Source organism: Procambarus clarkii, unplaced genomic scaffold (assembly GCF_040958095.1).
Source record: "Procambarus clarkii isolate CNS0578487 unplaced genomic scaffold, FALCON_Pclarkii_2.0 HiC_scaffold_128, whole genome shotgun sequence".
Taxonomy (NCBI): domain Eukaryota; kingdom Metazoa; phylum Arthropoda; class Malacostraca; order Decapoda; family Cambaridae; genus Procambarus; species Procambarus clarkii.
This window is the reverse complement of record NW_027189161.1, coordinates 906,404-921,349: the sequence shown is the minus strand read 5'-3', so window position 1 is coordinate 921,349 and position 14,946 is coordinate 906,404.

The window sequence follows — 14,946 nt, the reverse complement described above, 5'->3', positions numbered from 1 at the left end:
AATATTTTGCCGTTTTCCACGTTTTTGTGAATTTTCAGTCCATGGGTATTACTTCATATATATACGATAAATAATGGTTGTTAACACATACTTGATTAGATAATAACCTTAAATACTTCATTTTCAATCATCTATTTGTTTCTCGTTAAAATACTGAGTAAGATATTGAAAAGGGGAGAAAGTTCGATTTTTATTGCATATATCGACGTTTCAGCCGGATTAGAGCGGTTTTACGTGTACATCTTCCCTCGTTAATATAAACGTAAAATCAAGAACATTATAGGTAATTCTAATGAAAACACATTGTTTTTTATCATTTGTATTGGAAACAACATTGTCATATGTCTTTTCTTGGAACTAAATAATACGAAACCTCGCTCTATGATTTGAAGGCAAAATCCTCAAATATGGTAAAAAGTGACTTTTTCACGTTAATCATGTAGTTTGATATTACGCAAATATATTCATTTTTACCAATATTTCGATACTATTTCATGTAGTATCACGATATGTGATTTGGCCTTCAAATCTTAGAATTTCGCATAATATTGCATTTTAAGCAAGTTTTCTTGCATTTTGTTTCGTACGAAAAAATTATCGAATTTAGCAATATTTTGACGTTTATCATCTCCTTTTCCTTCATGTGATTTAAACAAAATATCATCGAATTAGGCAATATTTTGCAGTTTTCCACGTTTTTTAGAATTTTCAGTCCATGGGTATTACTTCATATATATATACGATAAAAATGATGCAAACACATAATTGATTAGATAATAACCTTAAATACTTCATTTTCAATCATCTATTTGTTTCTCGTTAAAATACTGAGTAAGATATTGAAAAGGGGAGAAGTTCGGTTTTTATTGCATATATCGACGTTTCAGCCGGATTAGAGCGGTTTTACGTGTACATCTTCCCTCGTTAATATAAACGGAAAATCAAGAACATTATAGTTAATTATAATGAAAACACATCGTTTTTTATCATTTGTATTGGAAACAACATTGTCATATGTCTTTTCTTGGATCTAAATAATACGAAACCTCGCTTTATGATTTGAAGTTAAAATCCTCAAATATGGTTAAGTGACTTTTTTCACGTTTTTCGTGTAGTTTGATATTACGTAAATATATTCATTTTTACCAATATTCCGATACTATTTCATGTAGTATCACGATATGTGATTTGGCCTTGAAATCACAGAATTTCGCATAATATTGCATTTTAAGCAAGTTTTCGTGCATTTTGTTTCGTACGAAAAATCATCGAATTAAGCAATATTTTGACGTTTATCATCCCCTTTTCCTTCATGTGATTTAAATAAAATATCATCGAATTAGGCAATATTTTGCCGTTTTCCACGTTTTTGTGAATTTTTCAGTCCATAGGTATTACTTCATATATATACGATAAAAATGATGCAAACACATAATTGATTAGATAATAACCTTAAATACTTCATTTTCAATCATCTATTTGTTTCTCGTTAAAATACTGAGTAAAGATATTGAAAAGGGGAGAAATTCGATTTTTATTGCATATATCGACGTTTCAGCCGGATTAGAGCGGTTTTACGTGTACATCTTCCCTCGTTAATATAAACGGAAAATCAAGAACATTATAGGTAATTCTAATGAAAACACATTGTTTTTTTATCATTTGTATTGGAAACAACATTGTCAAATGTCTTTTCCTGGAACTAAATAATACGAAACCTCGCTCTATGATTTGAAGGTAAAATCCTCAAATATGGTAAAAAAGTGACTTTTTCACGTTAATCATGTAGTTTGATATTACGCAAATATATTCATTTTTACCAATATTTCCGATACTATTTCATGTAGTATCACGATATGTGATTTGGCCTTTAAATCTCAGAATTTCGCATAATATTGCATTTTAAGCAAGTTTTCTTGCATTTTGTTTCGTACGAAAAATCATCGAATTTAGCAATATTTTGACGTTTATCATCCCCTTTTCCTTTATTTGATTTAAATAAAATATCATCGAATTAGGCAATATTTTGCCGTTTTCCACGTTTTTGTGAATTTTCATTCTATGGGTATTAATTCGATATATATACGATAAAAATGATACAAACACATAATTGATTAGATAATAACCCTTAATACTTCATTTTCAATCAACTATTTGTTTCTCGCTAAAATACTGAGTAATATATTGAAAAGGGGAGAAGTTCTGTTTTTATTGCATATATCGACGTTTCAGCCGGATTAGAGCGGTTTTACGTGTACATCTTCCATCGGTAATATAAACGGAAAATCAGGAACATTTTAGTTAATTCTAATGAAAACACATTGTTTTTTATCATTTGTATTGGAAACAACATTGTCATATGTCTTTTCTTGGATCTAAATAATACGAAACCTCGCTCTATGATTTGAAGTTAAAATCCTCAAATATGGTTAAATAGTGACTTTTTTCACGTTTTTCATGTAGTTTGATATTACGCAAATATATTCATTTTTACCAATATTTCGATACTATTTCATGTAGTATCACGATATGTGATTTGGCCTTCAAATCTTAGAATTTCGCATAATATTGCATTTTAAGTAAGTTTTCTTGCATTTTGTTTCGTACGAAAAATTATCGAATTTAGCAATATTTTGACGTTTATCATCTCCTTTTCCTTCATGTGATTTAAACAAAATATCATCGAATTAGGCAATATTTTGCCGTTTTCCACGTTTTTGTGAATTTTCAGTCCATGGGTATTACTTCATATATATATACGATAAAAATGATGCAAACACATAATTGATTAGATAATAACCTTAAATACTTCATTTTCAATCATCTATTTGTTTCTCGTTAAAATACTGAGTAAGATATTGAAAAGGGGAGAAGTTCGGTTTTTATTGCATATATCGACGTTTCAGCCGGATTAGAGCGGTTTTACGTGTACATCTTCCCTCGTTAATATAAACGGAAAATCAAGAACATTATAGTTAATTATAATGAAAACACATTGTTTTTTATCATTTGTATTGGAAACAACATTGTCATATGTCTTTTCTTGGATCTAAATAATACGAAACCTCGCTTTATGATTTGAAGTTAAAATCCTCAAATATGGTTAAATAGTGACTTTTTTCACGTTTTTCGTGTAGTTTGATATTACGTAAATATATTCATTTTTACCAATATTCCGATACTATTTCATGTAGTATCACGATATGTGATTTGGCCTTGAAATCACAGAATTTCGCATAATATTGCATTTTAAGCAAGTTTTCTTGCATTTTGTTTCGTACGAAAAATCATCAAATTTAGCAATATTTTGACGTTTATCATCCCCTTTTCCTTCATGTGATTTAAATAAAATATCATCGAATTAGGCAATATTTTGCCGTTTTCCACGTTTTTGTGAATTTTCAGTCCATGGGTATTAATTCATATATATACGATAAAAATGATGCAAACACATAATTGATTAGATAATAACCTTAAATACTTCATTTTCAATCGTCTATTTTTTTCACGTTAAAATACTGAGTAAGATACTGAAAAGGGGAGAAGTTCAGTTTTTATTGCATATATCGACGTTTCAGCCGGATTAGAGCGGTTTTACGTGTACATCTTCCATCGGTAATATAAACGGAAAATCAGGAACATTTTAGTTAATTCTAATGAAAACACATTGTTTTTTATCATTTGTATTGGAAACAACATTGTCATATGACTTTTTTTGGATCTAAGTAATACGAAACCTCGCTCTATGATTTGAAGTTAAAATCCTCAAATATGGTTAAATAGTGACTTTTTTCACGTTTTTCATGTAGTTTGATATTACGCAAATATATTCATTTTTACCAATATTTCGATACTATTTCATGTAGTATCACGATATGTGATTTGGCCTTCAAATCTCAGAATTTCGCTTAATATTGCATTTTAAGCAAGTTTTCTTGCATTTTGTTTCGTACGAAAAATCATCGAATTTAGCAATATTTTGACGTTTATCATCCCCTTTTCCTTCATGTGATTTAAACAAAATATCATCGAATTAGGCAATATTTTGTCGTTTTCCACGTTTTTGTGAATTTTCAGTCCATGGGTATTACTTCATATATATACGATAAATAAGGTTGTTAACACATACTTGATTAGATAATAACCTTAAATACTTCATTTTCAATCATCTATTTGTTTCTCGTTAAAATACTGAGTAAGATATTGAAAAGGGGAGAAATTCGATTTTTATTGCATATATCGACGTTTCAGCCGGATTAGAGCGGTTTTACGTGTACATCTTCCCTCGTTAATATAAACGTAAAATCAAGAACATTATAGGTAATTCTAATGAAAACACATTGTTTTTTATCATTTGTATTGGAAACAACATTGTCATATGTCTTTTCCTGGAACTAAATAATACGAAACCTCGCTCTATGATTTGAAGGCAAAATCCTCAAATATGGTAAAAAGTGACTTTTTCACGTTAATCATGTAGTTTGATATTACGCAAATATATTCATTTTTACCAATATTTCGATACTATTTCATGTAGTATCACGATATGTGATTTGGCCTTCAAATCTTAGAATTTCGCATAATATTGCATTTTAAGCAAGTTTTCTTGCATTTTGTTTCGTACGAAAAATTATCGAATTTAGCAATATTTTGACGTTTATCATCTCCTTTTCCTTCATGTGATTTAAACAAAATATCATCGAATTAGGCAATATTTTGCAGTTTTCCACGTTTTTTAGAATTTTCAGTCCATGGGTATTACTTCATATATATATACGATAAAAATGATGCAAACACATAATTGATTAGATAATAACCTTAAATACTTCATTTTCAATCATCTATTTGTTTCTCGTTAAAATACTGAGTAAGATATTGAAAAGGGGAGAAGTTCGGTTTTTATTGCATATATCGACGTTTCAGCCGGATTAGAGCGGTTTTACGTGTACATCTTCCCTCGTTAATATAAACGGAAAATCAAGAACATTATAGTTAATTATAATGAAAACACATCGTTTTTTATCATTTGTATTGGAAACAACATTGTCATATGTCTTTTCTTGGATCTAAATAATACGAAACCTAGCTTTATGATTTGAAGTTAAAATCCTCAAATATGGTTAGTGACTTTTTTCACGTTTTTCGTGTAGTTTGATATTACGTAAATATATTCATTTTTACCAATATTCCGATACTATTTCATGTAGTATCACGATATGTGATTTGGCCTTGAAATCACAGAATTTCGCATAATATTGCATTTTAAGCAAGTTTTCGTGCATTTTGTTTCGTACGAAAAATCATCAAATTAAGCAATATTTTGACGTTTATCATCCCCTTTTCCTTCATGTGATTTAAATAAAATATCATCGAATTAGGCAATATTTTGCCGTTTTCCACGTTTTTGTGAATTTTCAGTCCATAGGTATTACTTCATATATATACGATAAAAATGATGCAAACACATAATTGATTAGATAATAACCTTAAATACTTCATTTTCAATCATCTATTTGTTTCTCGTTAAAATACTAAGTAAAATATTGAAAAGGGGAGAAATTCGATTTTTATTGCATATATCGACGTTTCAGCCGGATTAGAGCGGTTTTACGTGTACATCTTCCCTCGTTAATATAAACGGAAAATCAAGAACATTATAGGTAATTCTAATGAAAACACATTGTTTTTTTTATCATTTGTATTGGAAACAACATTGTCATATGTCTTTTCCTGGAACTAAATAATACGAAACCTCGCTCTATGATTTGAAGGTAAAATCCTCAAATATGGTAAAAAAGTGACTTTTTCACGTTAATCATGTAGTTTCATATTACGCAAATATATTAATTTTTACCAATATTCCGATACTATTTCATGTAGTATCACGATATGTGATTTGGCCTTTAAATCTCAGAATTTCGCATAATATTGCATTTTAAGCAAGTTTTCTTGCATTTTGTTTCGTACGAAAAATCATCGAATTTAGCAATATTTTGACGTTTATCATCCCTTTTCCTTTATTTGATTTAAATAAAATATCATCGAATTAGGCAATATTTTGCCGTTTTTCCACGTTTTTGTGAATTTTCATTCTATGGGTATTAATTCAATATATATACGATAAAAATGATACAAACACATAATTGATTAGATAATAACCCTAAATACTTCATTTTCAATCAACTATTTGTTTCTCGCTAAAATACTGAGTAATATATTGAAAAGGGGAGAAGTTCTGTTTTTATTGCATATATCGACGTTTCAGCCGGATTAGAGCGGTTTTACGTGTACATCTTCCATCGGTAATATAAACGGAAAATTAGGAACATTTTAGTTAATTCTAATGAAAACACATTGTTTTTTATCATTTGTATTGGAAACAACATTGTCATATGTCTTTTTTTGGATCTAAATAATACGAAACCTCGCTCTATGATTTGAAGTTAAAATCCTCAAATATGGTTAAATAGTGACTTTTTTCACGTTTTTCATGTAGTTTGATATTACGCAAATATATTCATTTTTACCAATATTTCGATACTATTTCATGTAGTATCACGATATGTGATTTGGCCTTCAAATCTCAGAATTTCGCTTAATATTGCATTTTAAGCAAGTTTTCTTGCATTTTGTTTCGTACGAAAAATCATCGAATTTAACAATATTTTGACGTTTATCATCCCCTTTTCCTTCATGTGATTTAAACAAAATATCATCGAATTAGGCAATAATTTGCCGTTTTCCACGTTTTTGTGAATTTCCAGTCCATGGGTATTACTTCATATATATACGATAAATAAGGTTGTTAACACATACTTGATTAGATAATAACCTTAAATACTTCATTTTCAATCATCTATTTGTTTCTCGTTAAAATACTGAGTAAGATATTGAAAAGGGGAGAAATTCGATTTTTATTGCATATATCGACGTTTCAGCCGGATTAGAGCGGTTTTACGTGTACATCTTCCCTCGTTAATATAAACGTAAAATCAAGAACATTATAGGTAATTCTAATGAAAACACATTGTTTTTTTATCATTTGTATTGGAAACAACATTGTCATATGTCTTTTCCTGGAACTAAATAATACGAAACCTCGCTCTATGATTTGAAGGTAAAATCCTCAAATATGGTAAAAAAGTGACTTTTTCACGTTATTCATGTAGTTTGATATTACGCAAATACATTCATTTTTACCAATATTTCGATACTATTTCATGTAGTATCACGATATGTGATTTGGCCTTCAAATCTTAGAATTTCGCATAATATTGCATTTTAAGTAAGTTTTCTTGCATTTTGTTTCGTACGAAAAATTATCGAATTTAGCAATATTTTGACGTTTATCATCTCCTTTTCCTTCATGTGATTTAAACAAAATATCATCGAATTAGGCAATATTTTGCCGTTTTCCACGTTTTTGTGAATTTTCAGTCCATGGGTATTACTTCATATATATATACGATAAAAATGATGCAAACACATAATTGATTAGATAATAACCTTAAATACTTCATTTTCAATCATCTATTTGTTTCTCGTTAAAATACTGAGTAAGATATTGAAAAGGGGAGAAGTTCGGTTTTTATTGCATATATCGACGTTTCAGCCGGATTAGAGCGGTTTTACGTGTACATCTTCCCTCGTTAATATAAACGGAAAATCAAGAACATTATAGATAATTATAATGAAAACACATCGTTTTTTATCATTTGTATTGGAAACAACATTGTCATATGTCTTTTCTTGGATCTAAATAATACGAAACCTCGCATTATGATTTGAAGTTAAAATGCTCAAATATGGTTAAATAGTGACTTTTTTTCACGTTTTTCGTGTAGTTTGATATTACGTAAATATATTCATTTTTACCAATATTCCGATACTATTTCATGTAGTATCACGATATGTGATTTGGCCTTGAAATCACAGAATTTCGCATAATATTGCATTTTAAGCAAGTTTTCTTGCATTTTGTTTCGTACGAAAAATCATCAAATTTAGCAATATTTTGACGTTTATCATCCCCTTTTCCTTCATGTGATTTAAATAAAATATCATCGAATTAGGCAATATTTTGCCGTTTTCCACGTTTTTGTGAATTTTCAGTCAATGGGTATTAATTCATATGTATACGATAAAAATGATGCAAACACATAATTGATTAGATAATAACCTTAAATACTTCATTTTCAATCATCTATTTTTTTCACGTTAAAATACTGAGTAAGATATTGAAAAGGGGAGAAGTTCGGTTTTTATTGCATATATCGACGTTTCAGCCGGATTAGAGCGGTTTTACGTGTACATCTTCCCTCGTTAATATAAACGGAAAATCAAGAACATTATAGGTAATTCTAATGAAAACACATTGTTTTTTATCATTTGTATTGGAAACAACATTGTCATATGTCTTTTCCTGGAACTAAATAATACGAAACCTCGCTCTATGATTTGAAGGTAAAATCCTCAAATATGGTAAAAAAGTGACTTTTTCACGTTAATCATGTAGTTTGATATTACGCAAATATATTCATTTTTACCAATATTTCGATACTATTTCATGTAGTATCACTATATGTGATTTGGCCTTTAAATCTCAGAATTTCGCATAATATTGCATTTTAAGCAAATTTTCTTGCATTTTGTTTCGTACGAAAAATTATCGAATTTAGCAATATTTTGACGTTAATCATCCCCTTTCCTTTATTTGATTTAAACAAAATATCATCGAATTAGGCAATATTTTGCCGTTTTTCCACGTTTTTGTGAATTTTCATTCTATGGGTATTAATTCAATATATATACGATAAAAATGATACAGACACATAATTGATTAGATAATAACCCTAAATACTTCATTTTCAATCAACTATTTGTTTCTCGCTAAAATACTGAGTAATATATTGAAAAGGGGAGAAGTTCTATTTTATTGCATATATCGACGTTTCAGCCGGAATAGACCGGTTTTACGTGTACATCTTCCCTCGTTAATATAAACGGAAAATCAGGAACATTTTAGTTAATTCTAATGAAAACACATTGATTTTTATCATTTGTATTGGAAACAACATTGTCATATGTCTTTTTTTGGATCTAAATAATACGAAACCTCGCTCTATGATTTGAAGTTAAAATCCTCAAATATGGTTAAATAGTTACCTTTTCACGTTTTTCATGTAGTTTGATATTACGTAAATATATTCATTTTTGCCAATATTTCGATACTATTTCATGTAGCATCACGATATGTGATTTGGCCTTCAAATCTTAGAATTTCGCATAATATTGCATTTTAAGCAAGTTTTCTTGCATTTTGTTTCGTACGAAAAATCATCGAATTTAGCAATATTTTGACGTTTATCATCCCCTTTTCCTTCATGTGATTCAAACAAAATATCATCGAATTAGGCAATATTTTGCCGTTTTCCACGTTTTTGTGAATTTTCAGTCCTTTGGTATTATTATATATATATACGATAAAAATGATGCAAACACATAATTGATTAGATAATAACCTTAAATACTTCATTTTCAATCATCTATTTGTTTCTCGTTAAAATACTGAGTAAGATATTGAAAAGGGGAGAAGTTCGGTTTTTTTGAATATATCGACGTTTCAGCCGGATTAGAGGGGTTTTACGTGTACATCTTCCCTCGTTAATATAAACGGAAAATCAAGAACATTATAGGTAATTCTGATGAAAACACATTGTTTTTTATCATTTGTATTGGAAAAAACATTGTCATATATCTTTTCCTGGAACTAAATAATACGAAACCTCGCTCTATGATTTGAAGGTAAAATCCTCAAATATGGTTAAATAGTGAATTTTTCACGTTAATCATGTAGTTTGATATTACGCAAATATATTCATTTTTACCAATATTTCGATACTATTTCATGTAGTATCACGATATGTGATTTGGCCTTCAAATCTCAGAATTTCGCAACATATTGCATTTTAAGCAAGTTTTCTTGCATTTTGTTTCGTACGAAAAATCATCGAATTTAGCAATATTTTGACGTTTATCATCCCTTTTCCTTTATTTGATTAAAACAAAATATCATCGAATTAGGCAATATTTTGCCGTTTTCCACGTTTTTGTGAATTTTCAGTCCATGGGTATTACTTCAAATATATACGATAAAAATGATGCAAACACATAATTGATTAGATAATAACCTTAAATACTTCATTTTCAATCATCTATTTGTTTCTCGTTAAAATACTGAGTAAGATATTGAAAAGGGGAGAGGTTCGGTTTTTATTGCATATATCGACGTTTCAGCCAGATTAGAGCGGTTTTACGTGTACATCTTTCCTCGTTAATATAAACGGAAAATCAAGAACATTATAGTTAATTCTAATGAAAACACATTGTTTTTTATCAATTGTATTGGAACCAACATTGTCATATGTCTTTTCTTGGAACTAAATAATTCGAAACCTCGCTCTATGATTTGAAGGTAAAATCCTCAAATATGGTAAAATAGTGATTTTTTTCACGTTTTTCATGTAGTTTGATATTACGTAAATATATTCATTTTTACCAATATTTCGATACTATTTCATATAGTATCACGATATGTGATTTGGCCTTCAAATCTCAGAATTTAGCATAATATTGCATTTTAAGCAAGTTTTCTTGCATTTTGTTTCGTACGAAAAATCATCGAATTTAGCAATATTTTGACGTTTATCATCCCCTTTTCCTTCATGTGATTTAAATAAAATATCATCGAATTAGGCAATATTTTGCCGTTTTCCACGATTTTGTGAATTTTCAGTCCATGGGTGTTAATTCATATATATACGATAAAAATGATGCAAACACATAATTGATTAGACAATAACCTTAAATACTTCATTTTCAATCAACTATTTGTTTCTCGTTAAAATACTGAGTAAGATATTGAAAAGGGGAGAAGTTCGGTTTTTATTGCATATATCGACGCTTCAGCCGGAATAGAGCGGTTTTACGTATACATCTTCCATCGGTAATATAAACGGAAAATCAGGAACATTTTAGTTAATTCTAATGAAAACACATTGATTTTTATCATTTGTATTGGAAACAACATTGTCATATGTCTTTTCTTGGATCTAAATAATACTAAACCTTGTTCTATGATTTGAAGTTAAAATCCTCAAATATGGTAAAATAGTGACTTTTTTCACGTTTTTCATGTAGTTTGATATTACGTAAATATATTCATTTTTACCAATATTTCGATACTATTTCATGTAGTATCACGATATGTGATTTGGCCTTCAAATCTCAGAAATTTAGCATAATATTGCATTTTAAGCAAGTTTTCTTGCATTTTGTTTCGTACGAAAAATCATCGAATTTACCAATATTTTGACGTTTATCATCCCCTTTTCCTTCATGTGATTTAAATAAAATATCGAATTAGGCAATATTTTGCCGTTTTCCACGTTTTTGTGAATTTTCAGTCCATGGGTATTAATTGATATATATACGATAAAAATGATGCAAACACATAATTGATTAGATAATAACCTTAAATACTTCATTTTCAATCAACTATTTGTTTCTCGTTAAAATACTGAGTAAGATATTGAAAAAGGGAGAAGTTCGGTTTTTATTGCATATATCGACGTTTCAGCCGGAATAGAGCGGTTTTACGTATACATCTTCCATCGGTAATATAAACGGAAAATCAGGATCATTTTAGTTAATTCTAATGAAAACACATTGATTTTTATCATTTGTATTGGAAACAACATTGTCATATGTCTTTTCTTGGATCTAAATAATACGAAACCTTGTTCTATGATTTGAAGTTAAAATCCTCAAATATGGTTAAATAGTGACTTTTTTCACGTTTTTCATGTAGTTTGATATTACGTAAATATATTCATTTTTACCAATATTTCGATACTATTTTATGTAGTATCACGATATGTGATTTGACCTTCAAATCTCAGAATTTCGCATAATATTGCATTTTAAGAAAGCTTTCTTGCATTTTGTTTCGTACGAAAAATCATCGAATTTAGCAATATTTTGACGTTTATCATCTCCTTTTCCTTCATGTGATTTAAACAAAATATCATCGAATTAGGCAATATTTTGCCGTTTTCCACGTTTTTGTGAATTTTCAGTCCATGGGTATTACTTCATATATATACGATAAAAATGATGCAAACACATAATTGATTAGATAATAACCTTAAATACTTCATTTTCAATCATCTATTTGTTTCTCGTTAAAATACTGAGTAAGATATTGAAAAGGGGAGAAGTTCGGTTTTTATTGCATATATCGACGTTTCAGCCGGAATAGAGCGGTTTTACGTATACATCTTCCATCGGTAATATAAACGGAAAATCAGGAACATTTTAGTTAATTCTAATGAAAACACATTGATTTTTATCATTTGTATTGGAAACAACATTGTCATATGTCTTTTCTTGGATCTAAATAATACGAAACCTTGTTCTATGATTTGAAGTTAAAATCCTCAAATATGGTAAAATAGTGACTTTTTTCACGTTTTTCATGTAGTTTGATATTACGTAAATATATTCATTTTTACCAATATTTCGATACTATTTCATGTAGTATCACTATATGTGATTTGGCCTTCAAATCTCAGAATTTAGCATAATATTGCATTTTAAGCAAGTTTTCTTGCATTTTGTTTCGTTCGAAAAATCATCGAATTTAGCAATATTTAAACGTTTATCATCCCCTTTTCCTTCATGTGATTTAAATAAAATATCATCGAATTAGGCAATATTTTGCCGTTTTCCACGATTTTGTGAATTTTCAGTCCATGGGTATTAATTCATATATATACGATAAAAATGATGCAAACACATAATTGATTAGATAATAACCTTAAATACTTCATTTTCAATCAACTATTTTTTTCTCGTTAAAATATTGAGTAAGATATTGAAAAGGGGAGAAGTTCGGTTTTTATTGCATATATCGACGTTTCAGCCGTATTAGAGCGGTTTTACGTGTACATCTTCCATCGGTAATATAAACGGAAAATCAGGAACATTTTAGTTAATTCTAATGAAAACACATTGTTTTTTATCATTTGTATTGGAAACAGCATTGGCATATGTCTTTTCTTGGATCTAAATAATACGAAACCTCGCTCTATGATTTGAAGTTAAAATCCTCAAAAATGGTTAAATAGTGACTTTTTTCACGTTTTTCATGTAGTTTGATATTACGTAAATATATTCATTTTTACCAATATTTCGATACTATTTCATGTAGTATCACGATATGTGATTTGGCCTTCAAATCTCAGAATTTCGCATAATATTGCATTTTAAGCAAGTTTTCTTGCATTTTGTTTCGTACGAAAAATCATCGAATTTAGCAATATTTTGACGTTTATCATCCCCTTTTCCTTCATGTGATTTAAACAAAATATCATCGAATTAGGCAATATTTTGCCGTTTTCCACGATTTTGTGAATTTTCAGTCAATGGGTATTACTTCATATATATACGATAAATAAGGTTGCAAACACATAATTGATTAGATAATAACCTTAAGTACTTCATTTTCAATCACCTATTTGTTTCTCGTTAAAATACTGAGTAAGATATTGAAAAGGGGAGAAGTTCGGTTTTTATTGCATATATCGACGTTTCAGCTGGATTAGAGCGGTTTTACGTGTACATCTTCCCTCGGTAATATAAACGGAAAATCAAGAACACTATAGTTAATTCTAATGAAAACACATTGTTTTTTATCATTTGTATTGGAAACAACATTGTCATATGTCTTTTCTTGGAACTAAATAATACGAAACCTCGCTCTATGATTTGAAGGTAAAATCCTCAAATATGGTAAAATAGTGACTTTTTTCACGTTTTTCATGTAGTTTGATATTACGTAAATATATTCATTTTTACCAATATTTCGATACTATTTCATGTAGTATCACGATATGTGATTTGGCCTTCAAATCTCAGAAATTTACATAATATTGCATTTTAAGCAAGTTTTCTTGCATTTTGTTTCGTACGAAAAATCATCGAATTTACCAATATTTTGACGTTTATCATCCCCTTTTCCTTCATGTGATTTAAATAAAATATCATCGAATTAGGCAATATTTTGCCGTTTTCCACGTTTTTGTGAATTTTCAGTCCATGGGTATTAATTGATATATATACGATAAAAATGATGCAAACACATAATTGATTAGATAATAACCTTAAATACTTCATTTTCAATCAACTATTTGTTTCTCGTTAAAATACTGAATAAGATATTGAAAAAGGGAGAAGTTCGGTTTTTATTGCATATATCGACGTTTCAGCCGGAATAGAGCGGTTTTACGTATACATCTTCCATCGGTAATATAAACGGAAAATCAGGATCATTTTAGTTAATTCTAATGAAAACACATTGATTTTTATCATTTGTATTGGAAACAACATTGTCATATGTCTTTTCTTGGATCTAAATAATACGAAACCTTGTTCTATGATTTGAAGTTAAAATCCTCAAATATGGTTAAATAGTGACTTTTTGCACGTTTTTCATGTAGTTTGATATTACGTAAATATATTCATTTTTACCAATATTTCGATACTATTTTATGTAGTATCACGATATGCGATTTGACCTTCAAATCTCAGAATTTCGCATAATATTGCATTTTAAGAAAGCTTTCTTGCATTTTGTTTCGTACGAAAAATCATCGAATTTAGCAATATTTTGACGTTTATCATCTCCTTTTCCTTCATGTGATTTAAACAAAATATCATCGAATTAGGCAATATTTTGCCGTTTTCCACGTTTTTGTGAATTTTCAGTCCATGGGTATTACTTCATATATATACGATAAAAATGATGCAAACACATAATTGATTAGATAATAACCTTAAATACTTCATTTTCAATCATCTATTTGTTTCTCGTTAAAATACTGAGTA